We start from the raw sequence: 26691 nt of genomic DNA, 5'->3' as shown, positions 1-26691 counted from the left end.
GTGTATTTCGTCTAGGATCTCTTTGCCCTCTTCAAATGAGACACATTTTAGGAGTACTCCTGATGATGTGGCTCTTCTATAGAGTTTGTTTCCCACTAGGACATAGTTCTTGCTTCTGCGAACAACTCGGGTAGCTTCTTCTTTTTCTGCTGACAACTTATTCTCTTTGATGTAATCAATAAAAACCTAGGTCCATGAAGTGGTGATTACCAAAATCTAGGTACCTTTAGCTGAGATTTCAGGGGTTATCTCACCGGGTTGTTTGATAGAGGGAGCTGATAACTCCTTTATGAATACACCAGGTGGGACCTTCGCCCTGTCTGATCCAAGCTTGGCGAGGACGTCTGCCACAATATTAGAATCACGTAGGACGTGTAGAATTTTTAATCCTTGAAAATGTTTTTTGAGCTTTTGTATTTCAGCACAGTAAGCGCCCATGTTTTCTTTGGTGCAGTCCCAATCTTTGTTGACTTGATTGATTACCACTGCTGAATCACCGTAAACGAGTAAACGCTTGATTCTGAGGGTAATTACCACTCGTAGCCCGTGGATGAGGGCTTCGTATTCTGCTTCATTGTTTGTAGCTTGCCATAATATCTAAAGGACGTACTTGAGTTGTTTTCCATTTGGAGAAATGAGGAGAACGCCTGCACCGGCTCCGCCTAGCTTAAGTGATCCATCAAAGTACATCTTCCAATGATCAAGGATGGTATTTGACATAGGTTGTTGAATTTCTGTCCACTCGGCAACAAAATCAGCTAGGGCTTGAGATTTAATTGCCTTTTGTGGGGTGAAATCGATATTGAGAGCATCAAGTTCAACTGCCCACTTAGATATGCGCCCTGTTGCGTCTCTATTGTGTAGGATGTCTCCGAGTGGAAAATCTATCACCACGGTAATCTTGTGGCTTTCAAAATAGTGGCGAAGCTTGCGTGAAGTGATCAGTAGGGCATAGAGTAGTTTTTGTACATGCGGGTACTGGATTTTTGATTCTGATAGTACTTCACTGATGTAGTATATAGGGCGTTGTACTTTATATACACGCCCTTCTTCTTCTCTTTCTACGACAATCACTGTGCTGATCACAATAGAAGTTGTTGCAATGTACAACATCATGTCTTCGTATTTCTTTGGAGGTGTGAGAATGGGCGAGGAAGTTAGGTATGCCCTGAGCTTCTTGAAAGCTTCGTTGGCTTCTTCTGTCCACTCGAATTTGTCTGTCTTCTTTAGAAGTTTAAAGAAAGGTAATCCTTTTTCGCCGAGTCTTGATATGAAATGATTTAGGGCCACCATGCAGCCTATTAGCTTCTACACATCTTTGACACTTCGAGGAGGGCCCATCTCTGTTATGGCTCGAATTTGCTTGGCGCTTGCTTCGATTCTGTGATGACTGACTAAGAATCGGAGTAGTTGTCCTGAAGGAACTCCGAATACACACTTGTTTGGGTTCAATTTCCACCTCCATCTTTTTAGGTTTTCGAAGGTTTGCTTTAAGTCTTCAATTAGTGTATCTGGGTTCTATGTCTTTACTACTACGTCATCCACATATGCCTCTACGTTTTTGCTGATCTGATCACCAAGGCATGTTTGGATAGCTCTTTGGTAAGTGGCACCCGCATTCTTGAGTCCAAATGACATGGTTTTGTAGCAGTAGACACCGAATAGAGTGATGAAAGATGTCTTGCTCTGGTCTTGTTCCTTTAATGCGATCTGGTGATATCCTAAATAGCAATCAAGGAAGGATAATAGGGCAGATCCTGCTGTTGAATCAACTATCTAATCAATGTGCGGTAGCCCGAACGGATCTTTTGGGTAGTGTTTGTTGAGATCTGTGTAGTCGACACACATGCGCCACTCGTCCGTATTCTTTTTCTGTACTAGAACTGGGTTTGCTAGCCAATCTGGATGGAGGATTTCTCTGATGAATCCGGCTGCCATTAGTTTTGTGATTTCTTTTTTAATTGCTACCTTCTTGTCGGGTGAGAATCGTCATAGTCGTTGCTTCATAGGCTTGGAGCCTTTATTGATATAAATTCTATGCTCAACCAACTCTCTTGGGACCCCTGGCATGTCGGTCGGCTTCCAAGTGAAGATATCTTTGTTGTCCCGAAGAAAGTTGGTGAGCGCGAGTTCCTATTTTGCCGAGAGGTGGGCGCTGATGGTTGCCGTTTTGGAGGGATCACCGGTGCCCAGGTCGATTTGCTTGACGTCGGCTTCTTTTTGTGGTGCTAGGATGCTGGGTGTTTTAGCCGGTATCACTAGCTCTTCTAGGCTCATTTCTGCTACAACAGTGGCTATTTTTTTCTTCCATCGGTGGCCTGTGCTTTTGCTACAATTTGGATTGCCTGAACATCGTAGTCAAAAAAGCGCTTCAAATCACTCTGAAGAGAAAGGACACCATTAGGCTCTAGCATTTTAAGCAACAGGTACGAATAATGCGGTATCACCATGAATTTTGCTAGTGCTGGGCGCTCGAGGATTGCGTGATATGATGAATCGAAGTCCGCAACTTCAAACTTGATGAACTCTGTACGGTAGTTCGAGGGAGTCCCAAAAGTAACCGATAGAGTGATTTGTCCAAGTGGCATTGCTGCCTTGCCGGGTACTATGCCATAAAAAGGCATGCTTGTTGGTGTAATCATCCCGGTGAGTTGTAGTCCCATCTTCCTTAGAGTTTCTAAAAAAATGATGTTGAGTTCGGCTCCCCCGTCGATTAGTACTTTCATGACAGTCATACCGGTAATAGTTGGATCTAGAACTAGTGGGTAATGGCCTGCGTTTCCTACGCTAGTCCATTGGTCTTCTCTTGAAAATTGGATTGGATATTGTGACCAATTGAGATATCTTGGTGTAGCCAGTTCTGCTGCCATGATGGTTCATAACACTAGCTTTTCTTGATGTTTGCTTCTGGAATCTGGAACCCCGGCAAAGATTACTGCTACTGTCCCCCTAGATTTTTGGAATCCCTTGTCTTCGTGGTTGTCTTCTTCTTTTTTCTGATTGCCTTCTTTGGTATTCTCCTTACTATCTTTTCTTGTGTATCGATCTTTGAAGGTGTAGCAATCTCCGATGGTGTGATTTCCTTTAGGGTGCAAGATGCAACGCATGTTTTCAATGTCGTCATACCTTCTAGGCTTGGAAAACTTCCTTGATTTGTCAGTCACTACTACGGTGTTGTCTGGTCAATGTTTTCTTTCCTGATGTCTGTTGTTTCGATGATTTTGCTTATCCAAGATGTCTCGGTTGTTTCTATCCGGGAATCTTTCTCGTGTCTTTTCCTCTGCAGTAATCATCTTTTCCACTGTTTGTCTGAATTCTTTATTGTTTCTTGGGTTTTCTTTGCAAAAGTCTTGAAATTGCCACCTAGCCATGATTCCGTGAGAGAAAGCTTCGATTACTTCTTGTTGGGTGATGTCATGTACTTGAGCTCGTAGTTCGCCAAATCATCGATAGTAATTTATGAGACTTTCACCTCCTTTCTGCTTGAGTCCTTTTAACTCTGCGTGGGTGATTGGGTGTGTAATGATACCCACAAAATTTTCACAGAAAGCTCTTTGCAAGTCCTCCCAATTTCTGATTGATCCTGGATTCAATTTGTCAAACCATTGAAGGGGCATGGTTTCTAGGGCCATAGGAAAGAACAAGGTCTTGATGTCATCGTCTCCTCCGGCCAATTCAATCGATTGTGAGTAAATCCTGAGCCACTGCCTTGGTTCGGTCTTGCCATCATACTTGGAGTGGTTGGATGGCTTGAACTTGTGAGACAGTCGTATTGAAGCAAGTCTGTTTGCAAAACAGGGGAATCTATCGTGCGTTCTGGCTTCTGTGTATTCTGATTCGGCGCCCCCTTCTTGCCAACTATTGTCTTGGTGAGACTAGTTTTGCGTGGCTGTCCGAGTAGGTACTTTGCTTCTGGCCTTTCTTGGTTATTCGACTCGGTCGTTTTGACTATGGTTTCTTCTACTTTCTCTGTTATGACTTCCACTTGGTCCAAGTCTCTCAAAAGCGGACTTCCTTTGATTTTGATCTTCCTACTCATGAGATGTTGACCTGTCAGGTAGTCTTGAGCGGGCCCTTCCGTCACGCATCCTTAGGACTGTTGATCGAAGGAAGTCCCGGAGCTGTTCTTGTTTTTCACTGGGATGTGAAGTCGCCCTGAGTTCTTCTAGTGCTTCTCGGATCTTATTGTAGGGTGTATTCACCACTCATCCTTCTTCGACCTCTCGCTCTGATTTTCTTCTATTGTACTTGGCTAGGCCTAACTCATATCTGATCCAAGCTTCCTTGCGCTGCTTAGCACGGCGTTGACGTCCTTGTTTCAATATGTTCTTTCTCTCTCTGGCTTGCCTCTGACTCTCGGTCTCACCATCGTGCCCCTGGGTAAATGGTGATATGTTGGACTCAGATTCATTTGAAGACCTAACGTCGGGAGCTTCTGGGGGGACCAATGGTGATTGAAGATGGCGAATCATGAATACTTCTCGAGCGTGAGTTGTTCTGTCATCAGCATTGGTTTCCGTACTGTCAGAGTTGTTGATAACTTTAGTAGAGGCTTAAAGGTCACAGATCGAGTCTCCTTCTTGGTAGGGTAGAGCTATTGTCATTGTTGTGTCAACTAGCCGGGTACTGCTATCCTCAGAAACAGAACCAGGCCAGTGGATGATGTAGTCTTGGGATGTTACGGTTAGTACGAGACCTTCCTGAGCTCCTGTCAGTGGTATCCCAAGCACTGGATTAAGAAATCTTTCGTGCTGTGCCCGATAAGACGTTGCCATGTTACCGAGACCAAACGAAAAAGGACCCGTCTTCTTTAAAGTACTCTGAGTGTACTCCGAGTTGTATTCTTGATAGGTTGATGCCGCGTTCCGGAGCCTTATCGGAAAAGAACTCGGTTTTCCGAAAGAACTCGGATAAGACTCCGTCTCGGAAGCGGAGCCTGAGTTTGAATCAGATGCGTGAAGCCACGAAATCTGAGTTGGATCGGACATCGCGAGCTGTGCGAATCTTCCAGCAAGTTGATCTGTCGTAGTCACCGAAATAGAATGTTCTTCATGGTGATCCGAATTTTCGAGGAGACGGCTTTGGAGCTTGCCATTGTCATCTGCCTCGCAGATCCATGAACCAAAGATGAAGGTTGATCCTGTCGAGAAGATCATGTTGTCGAGGTCCATTGAGCTCTCAGATGCAAAGTCGCCAAAAGCCTGTACCTGACGCGCCAGCTATCAATGTTTGACCACCGATAGCCTGCCTCGGGGGCACCCGGGGCAGTATGTTCGGGCTTCAGCGTATGTAGAACTCGACGATAAATGCAAAAGACAGTCGATTTATCCTGGTTCGGACCCTCGATCGTTGATCGAGTAATAGCCCTACGTCCAGTCGGCGTTAGCCTTTGCGTTGGATTGATTGTAAAGTGTTGTGTTGTCGTCCAAGTCTCTTCTTTAGGAACCCTGCCCTCCTTTATATAGTCAGGAGGTCAGAATCCTAGTCGGTTTACAATGAGAGTTCCTAGTAGGATTACAGAATAATACTACTACTAAGATTATATGGGAAGAATCCTAGTTAGACTAGATCTTCTCCCTTCCTTGCGGGGTATCCCGTGGGTCCCGCACCGACACTAAGTTGTAGCCAACAAGATAGCTAGCACTAGCTAATTTGAAATATTTTTTAGCTTCATCTAACAGCTAACCCTATCAATCCAAATAAACCCGGATGGAAGAAGAAGAGGAAGAAGAGGGACCTAGACAGTGGTGACGGTGAGGGAAAAAGGGTCGGCGGTGGCGATGCTCTTCTGCGTCTTCACCGTCCTTCAAATTAATTTAGATAGATCAGCTGTATGTATCTACTTAGATCCTCTCGCGCGCACTCTTTTTTTTCAAGAATGTGAAACACATGCATGAATTTCTTCGCAGAAAAAAAAAGATTACACAACCGACGCCATCAACCTAGACTTAGGAGCCTAGCTATAATTAAATTCTGTTTCAAATTAAACTGAAACTTTAAAGCACTCGAGTGAATCAAAATGTAGCTTTCTCCTAGATAGATGCCCATTTATGTCATGAAACAAGTCGCAATTTCTACAGTTGGGGTCGTGTTTCACATGCTTTGAGAGTTGAAACTTACATCGCCCAAGGTATTGTATACTCTTGTAGTCTTGTTCGATGCTCACTTATAGCTTGTCTATCTACTCATTTGTCAAAGTAAGGCATCATTAATCTTCTCTTTTCCTAAGTACCTAGCAATATTGACTAGCTACGCTACCTATAGACCGTAGAAATTGAAATAAAAAGCAAGGAGATTGTGATGATGACAGAACTTTCAGTTTGATTGATCGAGTTGATTGGATTCCTAAGAGCGAAAGGAAGGAAGGAATTGTTTTGGCAATGGAGATGGAATGGCCCTCGATGTTTAGCCTTTCGGCCGCTTTGGATCTACATCATATTTTTATCAGATATTGCTGTTGGGATGCAGCAGCAGTATACAATTCATATTCTCTTCTTATCAATCGCTCCCTTGCGTGCAAGCACCACTGCTCAAATTTTTGTTTGAAAGTTTTGTGGGTAGGTGCACCGCATGTGCTCTTCTTTGCACAGATTGTAGCCCACCACTTCAAGCTATAGCCATTCTCTCCGTTCCAAAATATAGGTCATTTTCATTTTATCCTAAATCAAACTTATCTAACTTTGACTAAGTTTATAGAAAAATATATTTATATCTACAACATATTTCCTAGTGATTCAATAAAATAAAGTAGTTTGATGTTACATATGCTGGTGTACTTTTCTACAACCTTAGTCAAATTTAGAATGTCGTTTGATTTATGAAAAAGCTATAACGATCTATACTTTGGAACAGAGTAAACAAAGCCATATTTCTAGCCTCATGCTTTTTTTCATCACACATGGCATTTTTATGTGGTGAATGCTTAACTCACCTTATACATATGTGTTGAGTATATTCATTAGCTTACTAAGCTAAGAGTATAGATTCGAGAGTGAGGAGATGATAGTTTGTTGAGATGAAGTCACTAACAAAATAAAGATGGTAATGCCAAAATTATGTTGGTTTTAATAATAAATCTATAAGCTCCTTTATATAGGCAATTTTCAAGGGCAAATATCCGTAAGGCTTATATAGATTATTGCAGGAGACAGTGCAAACATTTCCTGCAGGCATGCCATGTCATTGAGGTGGTGAGGGGGGACTAAGAAAATGTGTGGCGTATTATTAACATATTTATTTAATCAGTACTACAAATAAAATTTTTAGAGGCATCTTTCTTTTAGTCCAGAAACAAGAAACATCAACAGCTGTATCAAGAGTTGTCTTTAAAAATGGTTTCGAAGCCAGCCCAGTTCTAGAAATTGATTTTTAGAGGCGACTAGAAACTCTGGTCGCTTCTAGAAATGTCCTCTATTTTTATGTGTCTGAAAAGTCGTATCATCTCTAAAAATATGTCATTATTTTTAAATGTGGCTACCCTTCCCGGAATATGATTTCTAGGAATTCTGTTATCAGCATATTGGTACCCGGTTACCCTCGATGCAAGAAAAACATACCAACTAGGACGGGGTGGGCCAAGCCAACAAAAAGAATGTAACACCCTAGTGTTAAGCATGTATTTGGCACTTGCATTTCATGAGCACAAGCATCACCCAAGCATTCATGAGCATGAGCATATATGGAATTTCATCTTATTCTTTACATATTATCACATGTGATGTTGATTATATAGTATATACATGCATATGCTTGTGATCATGTGTGACCAATGCAAGAGATGGTTGTGAGGTCACAAAAACACCTTAGACATATCTAGGATAGTAAATGGAACAATGTTTGTATTCATGACCTAGCCCAAATTTGCTTCTAAGTGTTGGTTTACTTTGAAATGCCTTTTTCATGATGTTAGTTTGACCAAAATTGAACAGTAACTTAGAGAGCTTGCATGGCTATGTGACCTTAATAAAAGTTGTAGTTCTTGACATGGGTAACAAACTTTATTTAAGGGTCATGAGCTAATTCAGTGTCTAACATGGTCAAATAGGGCCCACAAGAATCAATGAAATGCTATTTTTAGACTTAGGAAAATTTTGTAAGTCTAAATCTGATTTCAGTTTCCATGTGGTCTAATTTGGAGCTTTGCATTTTGAAAAACATGACGAATTAGATGTTACTCCCTAAAGCAAAGTTGGAGATATCACATAGCTCTACATCTTTCACTAATATAGTTTTTGCTAATTCTGCACGGATTAGGAGTAACATTGGTACGAAGTTGGGATGGAATGTTCGGTTCGCACGCGCATAAACCGAAAGCCATGACCAGTAGCCGGTATATGTATATGATCCACACATGCACCTTTCTACCCTTCGAGATCTGTCACCGAAGAATATGTATATACAGCATTCACACAAGACTAGAGGGATGAGTTTTGACTGTCTCCTGATTCGTCTCCGGCCGCGAGGCATTGATCGAAGTAACCATATGCATGCATCCACGCACGCATGCATGTACGATGACGAACGTGAATCTGATACGCACTAGTCAGGCACACACGTATTCTGGTACACATGAACACAGATTATATTCCATCTGTTTCGTGGACGAGGACGATGAGTCATATGTGAGTCGGTAAGCACGTCGATGATGTTGCAGCTGGGCCAACAGATGTACCTACGTATAGGTATACAGCACCTGCATTTTTTGACCGGATGATATATGAACAAACGTACAATCACGTACTGTGGTGACCAGAATTTCCTGTTTAATTTGAACAGAATTTGGTTGTAAACATAGATATATAATATATTTCACCTTTATGTGTCCATATTTCACTGCCACCCGCATTACACCGGTAGATTAATTTTAGATACGGTCAAAATCAATTTTTAGGGGTGGTTTTCAAAAGTTCTACTACACCACTATAATATAATAGTTAGACAACCGCCCCCATAAAGTTGATCTTTATGGACGGTTTTGTTAAATCAATGTCCCATAAAAAATGATTTTTATGAATGATTTTTAAAGACGGTTGAGTCAACCATCCCTAGAAATATTTTTAAAAAAGATCATACAAAATATATATTAAACTATATCAAAAATTTGGGAAAAAAATATTTTCAGTTGCCCAAGGGGCTATCGCATAGTCACGAGCCTCAATCTTCCATAGATTTTGCACAAGTGCGTTCACGCGGATTCGAATATATGATTTTGCCTCGTGGGAACCCCTGTGTCACTTATGATATCGATCAAGTATATATATGATGACATATTTTTGTATAAACTTCCACAGATTTTATATTTTATATTAAATATTTTGGCACCTCACCAATCTCAAATGAAAAAAAGAAAGTCTCAACTGATCTCATTGAGCACTCGAGGTCATTTGAAAAATTTCAAATGTGTAAATTTGGCCCCATAAATGATCCCAAATATAAAAGTCATCAATTATGAAATTTTTTGGTCTGATTAAGCTCTACAATTTTAATATAAAATTTGTCTTCATCTGACTTCATTTCAAAAAGTTATGAATTTATTTGTTTCTATAAACTATTTTTATTTTTAGGGGTGGTAGACCCCTCCTTACAAAAAAGCTATAAAGTTCCCATAAATGCTCGCACTCACCGTGGCCGTGCTCCAACGAGCCGTCTCGCTCGCTCTCTTCTCTCTTTAGGGTTAGCCTAGGGTCACGTCTAGCTCAGCCCGCTGGCTGTTAAGCCAATGCCGGCATATCGGCGTCAGAACGCGGCTGCTCACTGTCGTGCTCTCGCCGTCATGCCGCCGTGCACGTGGGCGAGCTCACCGGTGCTTTGCCGAACCATAACCTTAGCCCTAGGTTGTCAAGTAGGTCACCCTGAAGCCTTAACCAAGCTCGGGAGAGCTCGGCATTGCCAAGAACTGCGATGGTGCCGCCATTCCCGCCGCCACCGTGTCTAACTGCCGTAATCAGCTCAACCACCTACACCACTAGACGCGGGTTGACGATGGGAGCATGATGGTGGTGGTGGTTTCGCCGGAGACCTCGCCGTCGGTGAGTTCTAGCCGGTCAACCACCGTGCCCTACGCTATGTGCCTTTCACATGGGGTCCTTTGACCCGCGGGCCCCGCTATCAGCGCCTCTGGGTGCATAGGACCTGTGCACCTAGCTGCTATGCCCGATTTGAAATTTGATTTTCTTTCTTTATTTTCATAAATTTGAATGCAAACTTCAAAAATTTATATCCTGAGCTAGGAGTGTCCAAATGGGATGATCCAAATTTTGTCTGGATTCATCATAAAGTGTACTATTTGATAAAAATATGAAATCTCCTGTTTGTGATATTTTTCTAGGGGAATTAAATTAAGCTAATAATGTGCTTTTAAATTAGTTTCAATCTTGTAAAATGCATATCTTGAGCTAGGGAGGTGCAAAAATTATGATTCTAATTTTGTTGGTCTTGTGTTGACATGTTCTAGCTAGGAAAAATACTAAACCTATAGTAGACATACTTGAAATATGGTCTTTCTATTTATCCTTGATTATTTACTAGTTTCTGGAGGTATTAACAGGGGTAAATATACATAACTTATGATCATGCAAATTTCTACACAGTGTTCTTATACTAGGATGAAAGTAAGAAAAATAGGAAATCTATTGCTTGACACTTTTCACTAGGCTAAACTATTTTTGCTAAAATAAGCCTATGCAACTTGTCATTTTTGTAGAGTTTCTATACTTATCCTAATGGCATGAAATTTTTATAGTAGACTATTGGGGTCATATGTAACCTACTATAATTTTTTCAAAATTTATTGAGCACTGGAAATATTTATCCTCTAAATCACCCTATTATATAAGAAAATTAATAAATACACATAAGTAAATTATTTGGGCTTAACCTTGATGTTTTCTATAGTGCTTGTGATGCATATGGTATGTTGGTATTAGTAGTTATGCTCAAAGTTAATTGGTTATAGACAGCTAGTTAATTATTGCTCTATAATTCAACTAGATGGCTGCATGTGTAGTTTCTGTTGTGGTGACAATTTTATAATGATAATGATCTTTTCTATGAAACTTGTTAATAAAAAAGTTGTATATAACTTACTCATCTTGCGTGTCTTAAAATTTTATGGTCATAGGACTAATGGTTTAAGAGTTATAGCTGTTAGAAGTATGCTATCAGATTTCCTTGTCCTCTGGACAGATCTGAAAGATTGAATTGTTTGACCTAGATAGCTATTGAATCACCTTATGATTATTAAAAGAAAGTTGTATATAATTTTATAAGATTTCTAGAAAGTCTAAGATAATATTGTTTGGATGTATATAACTCTAGTTGTGGTCAAAACAAGTGGCTATTGTCTTACAACCCAAAAAATGTTTTAAATAGGTGTTTGTTTAATTACTAGAGAAGAGATATGCACCTACTCAGTAAAAAAAATTTATCTTGTTATCACTTTAATACATTGTTGTTAAGGACACTTATGAGTATGTATTTTATTATATCATATCATCCATGTTATTATCTATGCATCTATGATATCTTATTTCATACTTATACATATAGGATCGTCCGAAGGAGTAACCCTACTGGAATTCAAAGAAGAGGTGGAGGATAATTAGGAGACACCATAGCCAGCAGCTCATGAAGGCGAGGAGCTAGCTACTGAGGAACTTTCGGAGTACCCTGACCACCAACCCACTTCTTCATAAAAGGCAAGCCCTAGAGCATTTTAAGCCTCCTATGTTTTATAAAATATCACTTGAATCCTTTATGTTTGATGCATTAGGTTGTAAGAATTAATTTGGAAACACTTGATGCATAGAACTACCTTGTCTAGATATATATACCTTTAACCCTATATAGGTCCAGGATCGAATATATGCTTAGCAATGCTTTGACCGGTAGACGTCGGGTGATTTCCTGTCACCTGTGAGATATAGGTGGATATCAGAGCACGGTTGATTATATTTGCTATCATGGAATAGAACCATGGGGTAATATAACTGGAGGCCGAGAGGAGTCTATGTGTAGGTTGACTCATGTGATTTCGTCTATGCCAATTAAGGACCACATCGTTAGAGGCCCTCTTATCATTTTGAACGCATGCCTCTCACTTAGCTGGCCGGATAACTCATTCCGATGTGAAGCTGAGTAGCTAAACTTAGGTCGGGCCTCGTTCTGTTAGAGTGCGCATAGTGGAGGTAGTAAGGATGTGCGGGGAGCCAGTGTGAGGCCAAAGGCAGGTTAGAGTCCTGATCGACCTGGCATCCGATAGTGTCCCTGATTGTACGGCGCTGATCAAACCCATGAATTAGACCTGAGTTGTACCAAAGGTGACCATTGATTTGGTCTACCTAAGTTTATGTTAGAAATACTGCCCAGCTAGTTGCAATCGATTCGAATCATCCTCTCTCCCGGATAGTGAGAAACTTGATAGAGTCCCTTCATCATAGTAATTGGATTATGAAATATGATGGTTCTAATGAATATAAAAATCTTACACCGGCTATGGTTACTATTGTTATACTACTAAATGATATACCTTATGTTGGCACAGGTAAGTTGCTAATCTAGAGATGAATAGCTATAATTAACTTGATGACCGAATTATAAAATGTATAGCTGAATTAGTGGCTTTTATGCAAAATGGTGTCAAGCTAGATCCACTTATAAAGCCTTGCATAATCCTTGGAGTCACTTTATTTTTGGTTTATGATGGGTAAGTCTAGCTAATTACCTTCTTGTACTTAGGGTTTATTTTCCACTTGTTGTAAATAACACAGTCTTTCATGGCTACTGTAAGAATTGCTTATGTCCCACTGTGGACGAGGAGTAGGCTCCGAGCAAGGCGCTTCTACTTATATATCTTATCTGTGATGCTTTTGTGGGTGGTGATCACGAACTGGCTTGTATTAAACAATGGTGTGAGATGTTGGTTTTAAAACTACTTTACTTTCGCTACTACTTTATTTGAATTTGGTTTGTAATAACTTTAATCATACTTTGATGTATGGCAATGTATTTATGAACTCTATGTAACATGTGTCATGTATGTTGAATCATGTATGATCATAGTTGTATGTTGGCGATGAATCGAGACCCTTTGTGGTACTTGACGGACTACATAAGGAGGGATAGTGGACCCCTGATCGGTCACCCCAAGATCATCCCAACTTAGATCCCATATAGATCGACCTCATATTAAAGATAGCTCCATCCATGGCCACAATGTTGCGATCCCCTACTCGCAAGTCGCAATTGATCCTGATCGTATGGTGCACAAGCAATATAATAAAGATCATCATCTGCACTGAACATAGGGTACTCCATACCTAAACCAGTATAAATATGTGTACCATGTGCTACCCTCTCTAATCTACAATTGTGATACACAAATAACTAGTCGAATGATAAATTTGCAACATTCTCGTCATTAGAAATGGATTTTTAGAGGCGGTTGACAATTTGGCAACATTTGAAAATATGTGCAACATAGTAAAATTCATAATTTTTCCGAACCAAGTCAAATAAAGATAAACTTTATACCAAAGTTGTAAATCTCGGATGAGAATATAACATAGTAGTTAATGAATTTTTTTTCATTTAAAATTATTTAGGGTCCAAAAAAATTCTATTTTAAGTTTTAAATTTTCATTTTTTTCTCAAAATTTTCAAATGACCTCGAATGGAGAAATGACATAAACCAAAGTTATACTGACCGGCGAGATCTAAAACTTTTTGGTGTAATCTTTTTTCTTTTAAATTGGTTTATGGTCTCAAATACTTATTATAATGTTGGTAAAATGAATATAAAAGGATTATATCAGGCACTTGGTCACAAGTAGCTCTGGGGTGGAGTGGTAAGTAAGGAACATGCAAGGTCTAAGGTTCTAGGTTGATCCCCTGTGGGCTATAGATGCGGCTGTGGGGGTTGTGTGGTGAGCTTCTCCCGGGGTTAAACTTTTTTTTTGCTATTTTTTGGCCGGATTTGCAAATTCTATAAAACAATTTCTAGAGGTGGCTTGATTTCGGTATGTATCTAGAAATCAATCTCTAAAGGCGATTGGGTTTCAGCCCGTCTAGAAATCAATTTCTACAAACTGCTGGATAGCCGCCTCTAGAAATATACAAAGAAGATAGAGGCGGACGAAGCAGTCACCTCTAAAACCCATTTTAGTCGTACATAGTTTGTACTTTGTTTTACCCTAGTTTTTTTTTGTGAATTACACAAGTACAGAAGCAGACACTCAACATGCATGCACACTCACCCCCTCTGAACAGTTGAGCACACGTACGCAAACCCTACCCCTATGACAGGAATATCACCTATCACTGAAAGCACAGCGCTGTTAAATCCTGAAATAAATCTAGAAAAATACGAGCATCCATGTCAAGTCGAGAACTTGAACTCGGCTGGGCAGGTTCCATCACAAAGAACCTAACCAACTGAGCTAGGCTCAATCGGCATTTTACCCTAGTTTTGGATGATGTAATAAGTGAGGGTGATTGTATGCATTATACGATGCAAGCTGAAACTTTGTTTTCCTTTATCTAAAAAACAAACTAAGGAGCTGTTCTGAAGTGCAATAGGCAGAAAACTGGGGGTGATATGCACGAAATTTTAAAAATTCAATCATTCGCATTCGCATCCCTTAAAATTCTATGTTCTTTTATTGGGCAATCTATGTGCGCACTTTTCTACTTTAGGCATTAGTATGCTATGCTAGCCTACTAGACAGAATATGCTGTCGCCTCATAAAGAAATTTGTGGCACATGTGCATATTCCACTAGCAAAACCTTAGACATATTTCTCCTTCCACTTGGGTGCATGAGCGTTCCAGTAATGGCTCGGCCTAGCCTATAGAGATCATAGAGGGCTATTAGAATAAACAGCTGATTGCATTATATTGCTAATCTCATTTTAGTTTGTAGATAATGTATGCATGCATGGGCCGAAACACCATCGAAAAAATTGAGCATTATTATCATGATTGGACATGAATAATTCCTCAGAAATCGATGAAATGCAGTATCTTTTCTCAAGAAAATAAGTAGAGACATGATGATCAATATATATACCACATTCGATCCTATTTGCTTTTCTCGTAGGGCCTCAATAATGTATGTACTCGTTGGAAGAATGAAGAATCTTTGACTGTTGCTTTTTTTGTATAAGCATACATACTCTATATATCCAAATAAACAAAACTGCAATCCCAATAGTGTACATGTCATCAAGGTGACTAGAAGAGCCAACGTGGTGACGGTGAGACTTTGTGACTCACAACACTAGCCTTTGATTGGTGGATGCCTTGTGTGGCAAATCCAACACCTTGACCTGGAGAGACTTGGTGACCGAGAGCCTCCGTTAGTGAAGTTCTAACATAGATTAGGAGTTACAATTTGTCAACTGATACCATGTGATATATCGTGAGTCTTTGGGAGTTTGCCTTCTATATCCTTAACTCTTTATTTACATGCTTTGTTGCTTCCTCTTGTGCTTTGCTTGTGTGATCTTTACCTTCCTAGATTAACTATTGCCTAATTGTTAAAACTTGCTCTTGCTGAAGTCTTTTGGTTGAGGGTATGTTAGAGTACACTAGAAAAACATTTTGATGCAAATCTTATTAGAGTAGTTTATGGTTTTTGTAGTGGTAATTTAATCTGAAACCTAGGATTTGAAATTGGATTTAGGCACCCAATTTACTCTCCCTCTTAGGTGTTCACGAGATCTTGCAAAGGAAACGGATATGGTTGTTTCGTTGAGAGGGCAAATTGGTTATTTCACCAACAATTTGTGTTGTTATGTTATTAGGTGGGTTGGTCCAGCTAGTGAGATAGCTAATTGTTAGCTAGGTGCTCTGCAAACAACTAGCTATCCTGTCAGTTATATTCACTCACTAATTGTTAGCAGCTACTCCATCTGTTTTAAATTATAGTCCATTCGACTTTTTTGACCCTAAATTTGACCACTTGTCTTATTAAAAAAAATTGTGCCAACTAGCTATCCTGTTAGCTATCCTGTTAGTGTGATAGTAGAGAGAATAATTGTCGAAAGACAGGGCTACAAAGCCGAAGACGAGGATAACATTGGCGATAAGAACTGCCACGTGGTGTTCCAGCTTCCAATAAAGACACGTCGACGGCTAGCTTATCCTCGAGACATGCATCCATGCGACTTTATACAAGGATATATATGCATAGCATCAATATACTCTCCAGTCCCAAACAAATGACGACGTGTATGTATGCGCAAAAAAAATGACGACGTGTATTGGGTTATATACGTGACTAATACTACTATACCTATAAACTAACAAAATATATACTTTTATGAAAGTATCTTTTACTCTCCGGAATGCCTAGCGCCCAGACGTCCGGACGGACAGGGCGCGTTCGGACGCCCACGATGTTGCTGCTCTGCCCTTGCCAGCACGCCCGTCCGCAACCCCTCCACTCCCACACACATGCACGTGGGCTCAGCTTCCATCGGACGCCCCTCCCTCCCCTCCCCCCTCCCCCCCACCCCCGCACCCCATCCCCCATCCTCATCCGTTCGCCTCGCCCCTGCAGGCGCGCGTCGTCGTTCCCTCGATGCGGGCCCCCAGAGCGCCGCGCGCCACGTCCACCGGCTTGCCACGCCCCATTCCCTGGCGCCCCCTGACTCTCCGAACAGTATGAAATACGTGCAACATAAAACACTTGAGTGCAACATACGTTTCAAACAGATGAAACATCTAGAACATACAATTACAACATATGTATGAAAACATATGCAACATCTAGAGACAACACTTGCTTCAACAGAAGACTAAATAGATGAAATATTTTAGAACATACTTTTGCAACATATGTGTGTAACATATGCAAACATCCAAATCAACGCTTGAAACAATACGTCTAGGAACAAATGAAACATTTCGAACAAAACACTTGCTATATGCCTCTGAAATATTTGCAACACATGCAACATGTGCAACATCCCCCGATCTACTTTTGCAATATCTATATGATTAAACGGTAAACAGTCTTTACACGGTCGCCCTTCGTTTAGCGTTTAGGCTGTTTACACGGTGTTTAAACGAAGTTAAACGATCTAAACGGTTTTGTATTTTAAAAAAAATACATATAATTATATATGTGCATGTAAAAAATCAAGTATTCTAGCATTTATACATATTTATCCGAGTAAAAATCAATTATTTTAGTATGTATATATATTTATGCATGTGAAAAGAACCAAATATAGATATTTATGAATGTAACATATCAAGTGTACACATTTATAAATATAATAAACTTAAGTATATAAATTTATCCATATAAAACTGAACTAGATTTACCTCGTGTTCGCCTAAACAGCCGTTTAAACAGCTGTTTAGCCCGTTTAATACTATTTATCTCCATTCCATTTAGGCCGTTTAGACCGTTTTTCCTGTTTTTTGACCGTTTAAATGGTCAACCGTTTAATTTTTGTTTACCCCCTAAACAAAACAGTTTACCACCGTTTACCGTTTAGTGTCCGTTTAAGCGAACACTGATTGCAACATGCCTCTAAAACATCTGAAACAATTGAAACATACAATTGCAACATAGGGGGGGAGAGAGAGCCTAGCACGGGGAGTGCCGTGGCCGCCGGATATTAGGGCATTGGGCGCTCCCGGTGGGGGAGGACACCGGTGTGGGAGGAGGGGCGCCGCCGGGGTGGGGGACGAGGACGCCGGGTGGGAGAAGGAGCTGTCGGGATGGGGGAGGAGGATGCCGTGGTGGGGGAGGAAGACGCCGGGGTGAGTTAGGGCACTGCCACCGGCCAGGGAGGGAGCCGGCGGCACACGCGACGGGAGGAGCGAGAGGCGCGCGAGCCACAGGGCGCGAGCGAGCGGATGGGGAGCAACAGCGTGGGATGGGGTGCATGGCGCGGTGGAGCCGTGCTTCACAAGTAGGCGCGCGTTGTGGGAGGGAGCGAGGTGGCGTTCGAATGAGCGGACGGTGCGACGAGCAGATAATGTCATGGAGAGATGAGTGGAGGAAGACATGCGGGCATTGTAGCCAATCGTTATCTGCCGCGTCTGGATCGGAAACGCCGGATGTTCGAGTCAGAGCATTATCGCTTACTCTCTTTGTCCACAAATGGATGCAAATTCTCGCTTTTGATGAGTCAAACAACTCGAACTTTGATTAAAGTTTTGTAAAAAAGTTCTAACATTCAAAATACAATATAAGTACGAAAATTAATTATAAAATACATTTTAGAGTAAACTTTATTGGATATATAAATGTCAATACTATTTATTGTAAACTTAGTTAAACTTAAACTAATTTAACTAGTACAAATCCTATAATTACATCCTTTTGTGCAGAGAGGATAACACAAATCTACTCATACCACTTGCAAGCATTTAAACTCAACACGATAAAAAGTAGTATATTTTATAGTTAAAGCTTGGAAGACAACCTCAAATAATTGTCACCGGATTGGAGGGAGTAATGGTGAGCATGTCTCTGGAGGCGTACATACGCATTTGCATGTTCTTTGCTCTATAGGTTCCAAAATGCTGCTCAATTTAGTTTTATACTAAGTCAAATGGGTACGGTACTTTGAAATAATTATGAACCATTGATCTAAATAACAATTATCATATATAATTATCTTCTAATAGGTAATAGAAGAAATAGGGAACATCTTTCTATTATGGCCTTTCCAATGGCTTTTTGAAACCGATTCATCGTCCGACGTGGTGTACCAATGAATCGACTTAACCACTGCACTAGGTGACACTACTATAGAATAGCACTTCACTGCTGATTCAACACACCCTATCATTGTCGGATTTTGAACCGGCACAGCTATACCAGCAGTGATGAGGGTTAGCTATTACTGTCGGTTCCTACAAACCGGCAGTGTTCTTCAACTTCACTGCAGGCCCTTTATACAACCCGGCAAAGTTCAGTTCCACTAACACTGCAGGTTCATAAGACCACCCGGTAGTGTAACCTCGAACATCACTGTCGGTTTGTGTTTTTAGCCGGTAGTGGTGTCGTAACCAGCACTGCCGGTTTGTGACAAGACCCGGCAATGATGGCTAAGCCAACGCTACCGGTTTGTGACTCAAGCCGACAGTGCCATCTTGACCATCATTGCCGGTTTGTTGCTAACCGGCAGTGATGGGCCGTTCATATTTTATTGTTTTATAATTTATTTTAATTTATATTTTTTATGGAATCGGGTTTCGCTTTATATACGCTACGTAGACAACATGTCCATCAATATTAAATATTACAAATGTTACGGTTATAGTTCAAATGTTCTTATCAAGATCTAGATTCCTTAAAATAAAAAAGAAATTATTCGATAAGATGAAGCATGCTTCTCGGACTTCTTACAATAATCTAGCTAGCCACTCTAGGCCATACTATTCCTTGAACTTCATGGATTATGCAATGGAAAATACTCCATCTTTTTCCAATACTTCGGCTAAGATGAATTTTGCCAGCTCCGATTGCAGTGCGATGATCTCCATGTCTAACAGCTTTTTGTGATTATATTTCTTACGTCAGCGTTCAAAAAAGATGATATCTAAAGAGGAATCAGAAAATCATTTTGTTGAATTATTAACAGACATAAATAAAATAGGGATTATACACACCAACTTATCTGCTTTTTCTGATTTCCCGCCGATGTAGCGAAGCATTGCTCACATTACATAAACCCGCATTCATGATTTCCCATCGGCTGTTTTAGGTACTTCCCCTTCATTTTGACAACCTTGAATGTGACCTGCATCTCACCGATATGTCTTCTTTAGACATTGTGCAACATTAACAAAAGAAACATTAGAAAGAGGTATGTGTGATTAGAAAATAATATGTTATTAGGATCGCTTACTAATTCAGCACTGCCACCGGTGTATCCAGATGATGAAATGGTTTTTTCTTCGAGTCCCACACCTCGATCAGATTTTTAGCAAGATTGACACAAATGAAGACAAAATGGTTGCCGCAATCACAGAATCCTACTTATCGAATAATCTTAACAAAAAAATAAGCATAATATTAAAAGCCATGAACACATATTTGCAGTTGTCGCCTAGAAGTATGTGGGTTTTGTTCTTCATCTTGAATTCATCAAAAACAGCAATCAGTCTCTCTTTCAGGTCTTCCACGTCACATCCATGGAGGCCTAAACATGTCTTCTCATTGACTTGCAAGGGGTCCAAGAAGCCTATGTTATCCCATTTGCTTTTTAGTATGCAAAATTTTGCTATACACCTATATAAAATTATAGGAAGTACTCAAAAGTTAATAATTTGTGTCTTGAGAGAGTAGTTAATTATAATATCGTGGGTGTAGGGTACTTACATAGTCCACAGCATCAACATTTGTGAATCGAGAGAGTGTTTCTAGTATAGCTAGAACAAGCACTCCCACTCGACATCGAACTTCTCTTCTTTAGGATAATGAAAAACATGTGGCAAACAGATAATAACCTTAAAACCAGAGTCATCCATCTCTGTTGCTTGAGCCATGTAATATTCATGCAAATGGTGCATATATGTTGTCAAATTTTTATACTCGTCATCGATAACCAAAAGATTGCCCCTTTCATACTTCATTGCCGGTGTTCCCATCCCTTGTACATCATAATAGATGTTTGCGGCATCTTCCATGGTTAATTCGGGGTTGTCTTCGACGTAGTTCTATATCTTCCTTAAATCTTCATTGCGTATTTCTTTGGCTCTTATTGTAGCATATTGATTCTGTGTTTGCCTTTTGAATTTGGACTTCAACAAACACTAAGGCAGTGAGGCACAGAGATTGAAGAAACTAACACAATCTTCATTTGAGATGTGTGCTATAAATTTTTCTTTCATCAAGTTTGTAACGCTGCCACTGAATGACCTTTTGTTTTTTTGTTGGTCCACTTTGCGAGCATTAGCGACTGAATTCAAGGACAATTTCTTCGACTATGAGGATGCCTTTGATCTTGTTTTGGGCTGAGGTGGAGGAGGAGGAGGATGACGATGAGAATTCTGTTTTCCCAGGGCTGATGAAGATGGAGGAGAAGGAGGAGGAGGAGTCTTCTCTTTTCTCAGGGTTGATGAAGATGGAGTCAAACAAGGATGAATAGAAGGAGACCTATGTCTTCTTGATGGTGATGGCAAGGGATGAGGAGGGGAGTGATCTCTGTTGGGAGATGGTCAGTGATCATCATGGGTGGGCGAAGATTCATAGTTGTCCTCATCATCAGAGGACAATTGGTGGTCAAGCTTAATGAAGCGTTTGCACTAGACCACTTGAGAGCCCTTGTTATGACCAAGTTTCAGCCTGTCTTCCGCTGCGGGGTAGTCAATGTGTATCTTGTTATACTTCTTATAAAGTATTTTATCAATGGTGACATGAGCGTACCCCTATGGAATTGGGCGACCATTAATGGTCTTGTCTCCCATAGGCCAGGCCTGGCTGAGCGCCACCTTGTCCTTTGTCCATTCCTGATGGATGTACAACTTGACATTAACGGGTTTAGTGATGCTATCAACCGGATGAGGCACATTCGTATATTCTTCATTGAGCGGGGTCGATCCGCAGCTGCTGCGACCCCTCAACTATGGGCTAAAGGCAGTAGGAGTAGGGTTTTGTGGTACTCCTAACCTCTTAGACAATAAAATTTGCTGGACTCATGCTTCAACAGTCGCCTCAATCTGTGCATCCATTATGTCTTCCATCTCTTTTAGTCGCCTCAAACACTCTGTCTCCTTTTCCACTCTACCCCTCGAGCGGCTCTGGTAAGTGTGAGATTCTTCGAGGAATGCTAGTTTCCAAGGAACAACACTGGTTCCTCTAGTGTGACTAGGGTGCTCCTTGGTTTTGAGTGCTTGGGTGAGCATGTCTTTCTCCCTATTAGAAGTGCGAGTCCCTTGCCTTACCTCCTCAGTTACCTAGGAGATCCTCTAGATGAGTTTGCTCATGGGTGGATTTGTGGAGCTAAAGCTCCCATCCTTGGCATGGCGTACATTCCTCCCATACAGTATATTACCGATCTTGGCTCCTAATGGGCAGTCTCAACCTAAATGCCTTCCTCAACAAGGTGATTCATCTTTTTAAGTTCTGCTTCAAATTCTAGCATCTTTTTGGCGTAGCCACGAGAGCCAAGATGATGAGGATTCATCCCTTTCTATGAGTTCTCCTTATTCTTCCTTCTCAGTTCTAAGTACTCCTCGGATAACTTATATTCCTTGAAATCCTGTCAGAAGTCCTTCTGCTTGCTAAACTATCCACCATTGAAATCTGGCTCTTTATTTTGGAGGACAAAATGCTTGTACAATGTCCCCTTGAAATTCTTGAAGCATATCCCCATTATTTCTTTTGCTTTTTTCTTGACTACCTCCTTGTCATACTCCATTGGGAAAGCGAAATACTCTGGGATCTTGATATCGCATATGTAATCCTTCTAACTTTCGAGAACCCTCCATGGGTCATTATCTTTCCCAATCCACTTCCTGTACCTAATCAGGATGAAGTCCCTTACAAGTAACTTGAGGATAGTCATGTATTTTGTCAAAGCTATAGGCGGTGAGAGTGGATCTCTGAATTCATCGAACTTAGTGATGTGCTAGTGTGCATTCCTACCAATAGGAAGCTTTGACATGTCTCGCTTGGATCTGGCCTTCCAGCTACCTGAACCCTCTAGTTCCTTGGCCGGCGGAGGCTCCTGCTGGAGACTCCAAGTAAGATATTACCCTCTCAATTGATCAGCGTGTGTGGCTACATAGTCACATGATACCAAAGTTACCTGGCCATCTTAGTCACTTTGACCCAACTCAAGCAGACCAGATGGGGTCCATGGCTGCTCGTTCTCACCGTCCTATTTGACACCATCATCGTTTGTCGAATCATGCGGCTCTCCCATCCTAGCGATATCAGCCACTTCTTCTTGCCGATCTGTTCTTTGGCGATGGGGTAACAGGCGACGATGAGTCATGGTTGTGACATGATCATGGTTAGTTTTGGCTGCAGACAACTACTAAAAGCATATGTTCATATGATATATATAATATGTTTAATGCAAAGCCTAATAATAAGTCCACATACAATAAAGTCTAATAATAGCATATGTTCACCTAGAACAAATTCATTGTTTGATTGACCACATACAACAAAGTCCACCTACTGTTCTACAAAACTAAGCCTACATCAACTTCCAAATAAGAAAAGAAATGACCATAGCCATAAATTAAAGCATGGCATCTTTCCAAGACCAAAGAGCAATTCTCCTAATCTTCACATCTCCGGCGAGTGGCTTCTCTTCAATCTCTAGTGCTGGCGGATGGCCATGGTTTGCATTCATTAGACCATAGTAGGCCGGTTGCCCATGGTTTGCAAGGTAGGTCGGATGACTATAGTAGGCCCTCAAAGCTTTAGCTTATGTGGTGTATTTTTTGTGCAAATTAATAGGGTAGCGATTGACTTGAGCATAGCAATCTTCCTAGGTTTGATAAATCCTAGGTACGTGATGAACATGCACTACATACCATGCCATCGTTGCCTATACATTTATGTAAATTAGATTGTCATTCAAACATGATGTATCAAAATATGAAGTTCACATACAGCTAATGAACAAATATTATCTAGATAAAGAGGCATGGAGCAAGCTACATTGTGAGAGGAGGTACTTGCAGCATCTAACAAATTAAATTGTTCTTCATGATTTTATCATAAAAAAGATTGTCCAATACCGATTGAGATGGTTTGGACATGTCCAACGAAGACCTCCAGAGGCACTGGTGCATAGTGAAATCCTAAGCCAGGATAGTGACATGAAGAGAGGCAGAGGAAGACCGAAGTTGACTTGGGTAGAGGCAATAAAAGAAGACTTGAAAGGGTGGAATATACCCAAAGACTTAGCCTTAGATAGAAGTGCTTGGAAAACAGCTAGTCACGTGCCTCAACCTTGAATGCTTCTGCTAGGTTTCAACTCTAGCCTACCCCAACTTGTTTGGGACTTAAAGGCTTTGTTGTTGTTGTTGTAACAAAGACTTTCTCGTCTAAAAAGTTAAAACAGTTGTTTAAAATGCCAACATTCAACACAGAACATGATTCATGAACATAAGGGGCAACTATCATAGCAAGTTAGCAACCACTGAAAAAATCAAAGATCATATATGACCAATAATGATTCACCCACCAATAGGATTACGTATGATTTCTAACAATGCAATCATGGCAGGCTACTAAATGCAAACATAAATGCAGATACCAACATCTGGTTAAGCTCATTCTAATTGCAAGCCTTTATAGGTTGTATACTAATGCACAATACCAAAATTATATAGGAACCATGGAGTGGACCTTGTTACCATAGTTCCAACAAATATCACACTAAAAGTGGTATTACCAAATACCAAGCACATACCACTCAACATGGCCAATTTAAATAGTTGCTTCCTAAAGGCTAGATCATGCTATCAAGTTAAGTTGCCAAGCAAAAACTGGCACTCTTAAACATTGCAATACCTCAATAAGAACGACATTTATGTGTAGAGTAATTGTGTCATCTTATTAAACCCTCATATCTGAATGATAAATTATACAACATGATTATAAGTATATGACAGTGAATGTACAGAGTTTAACCACATTAGGTACTTTTGCTAGTACTTCTGCAATGGATTGGTCTAACATTTTTCCCCGCTAAGTAACTACAGTTAGTCTCATAAATTGGCTCTCAAAAAAATTTAATACTGGAAAGCAGACGTAAAGGTATTGATCAAGCTTCTAGATAATTTTATACAGGATTGACATTCCCATACTTTATAGGACTTTTAAGCATTTTTTGGCCCCTGTCATTCTAAACTCAAACTTTTTTAATGCATCCAAATTTACATCAACTACAAATAGGTTACAGTCGCTACACCACTAGCTATAGTTGTAGTGCTTGTTTAGTAGCTCATTACTAACAAATTGAACAGAGCTAACAAACACAGCAATGAGAGTGACATTGCCAAAATTAGGACAATGTTGACTAAGGTCAGCGGTACAGATAAACACATCACATCGGCATGCTTAATTCCACACTAGTAAACCATGATACTATCATTTTGCCTTGAAAACCTCCCAATGCCTAAAGTCCCATTGGCCCCAACATGCCAAATGCCACATGGATCATGACTCAATGCAGGAGAGGACCTACCAAATCCTGGCCGCCGCCGCCACGCACTCACCGTGGGGCATTTCATCAAACATATAGCGGCGGGGGGGGGGGGGGGGTTGGCGCAGGGTTGAAATGACTTTGGAAAATTTCACCCTGCGCCTTGCTTTTATCCCAATGGTTCATCACTACCAGTTGCATGGTCTAAACTGGCAGTGATGAGGCAACATCACTGCCGGGCCATTCCTGGACCCGATAGTGATGGGGGTGTAGCGGTTATGGGTTAAGTAGAATATCTTTTCCCTTTCTTTCAAAATTCTCTGACTGGCTCAACGGTTAAGACCACGCAATATAGCCCCCAAGACCCATGTTGGTGTCCCAGGCGGCCCATTTTTTTGGGTTTAATTTTATAAATTATTAAGCGCTCTAAAAGGTCAAAAAGAAAAACTAAAATTAGCCTTGACACACATCCTATACTAGCACAGTGGTTAAGACTCAGAACTCTGCTCCACGAGACCCAAGCTCGAACCCAAAGGGCTGGCACAATTTTTTTAAATTTTTTTATAAATCACTATCGGTTTTCAAAACGAACCGACAGTGATAACCAGCATCACTGTCAGTTTTGTCTCATCACTGCCGATTTTTTGAAACCGACAGTGATGTTTATATATATAAAAAAATTCCTTTTATATACTAAATAAATAGAAGCATGTGTATTCCTATGTTGAAATGGCTTAAAAAATTTTAGCAAGCATGTACACCCAAATTAAGACCCCACACAGGATTTTAGGTTTTTCTTATCAATTTTTTTATTTATAATATTTTTCTCTGTGTTTAATGAGACAAAAGAGAGTGAATTTTATCTTGGACCCAATAGATTTTTTCATCGACCTCCACAAAATTCTTATTCCTAGGGCACATGAGAGTTTGTGTAAAAGTTTGGCACCATTTCAAATCTTTTCGTGGGTGGACTCCGTTTAACCTATAATTAATCGGTGACGTCGCACGAAAATTCAATTAAACCTCAGAAAAGTAGCAAACCATCTTCCGAAAATCCCAAACTGGGTGTTTCCTTCACCCGTGGCATGTGTAAGCCTAAAAAAAGTTTGAGACCAATATGACACCAGAATGCATATGAACCACAGAAACCTTGATGACCTATGTGTATAGTCATGGTTCGATGAAAGGGCTCATGTACCTCTGTGAAGCATGTATACTCCGCGTATGTCGAAATGACTTGAATTTTTTAGGCAAGCATGTATACCCAAATTAAGGCCCCACACAAGATCTTAGGTTTTTATGATCATTTTTATTAATATATTTTTCTCTGTGTTGAATGAGACAAAAGAGGGTGAATTACATCTTGGACCCAATAGATTTTTTCATCGACCTCCAAAAAATTCTTATCCCTAGGGCACATGAGAGCCTATGTAAAAGTTTAGCACCATTTCGTATTTTTTTTGTGGGTAGACTCAGTTCAACCTATAATTAATCGGTGACGTCGCGTGGAAATTCAATTGAACCTCAGAAAGTAGCAAACCATCTTTGGAAAATCCCA

This window comes from Miscanthus floridulus, chromosome 13 (assembly GCF_019320115.1).
Source record: "Miscanthus floridulus cultivar M001 chromosome 13, ASM1932011v1, whole genome shotgun sequence".
Classification (NCBI taxonomy): Eukaryota; Viridiplantae; Streptophyta; class Magnoliopsida; order Poales; family Poaceae; genus Miscanthus; species Miscanthus floridulus.
This window is presented reverse-complemented; position numbering follows the sequence as displayed.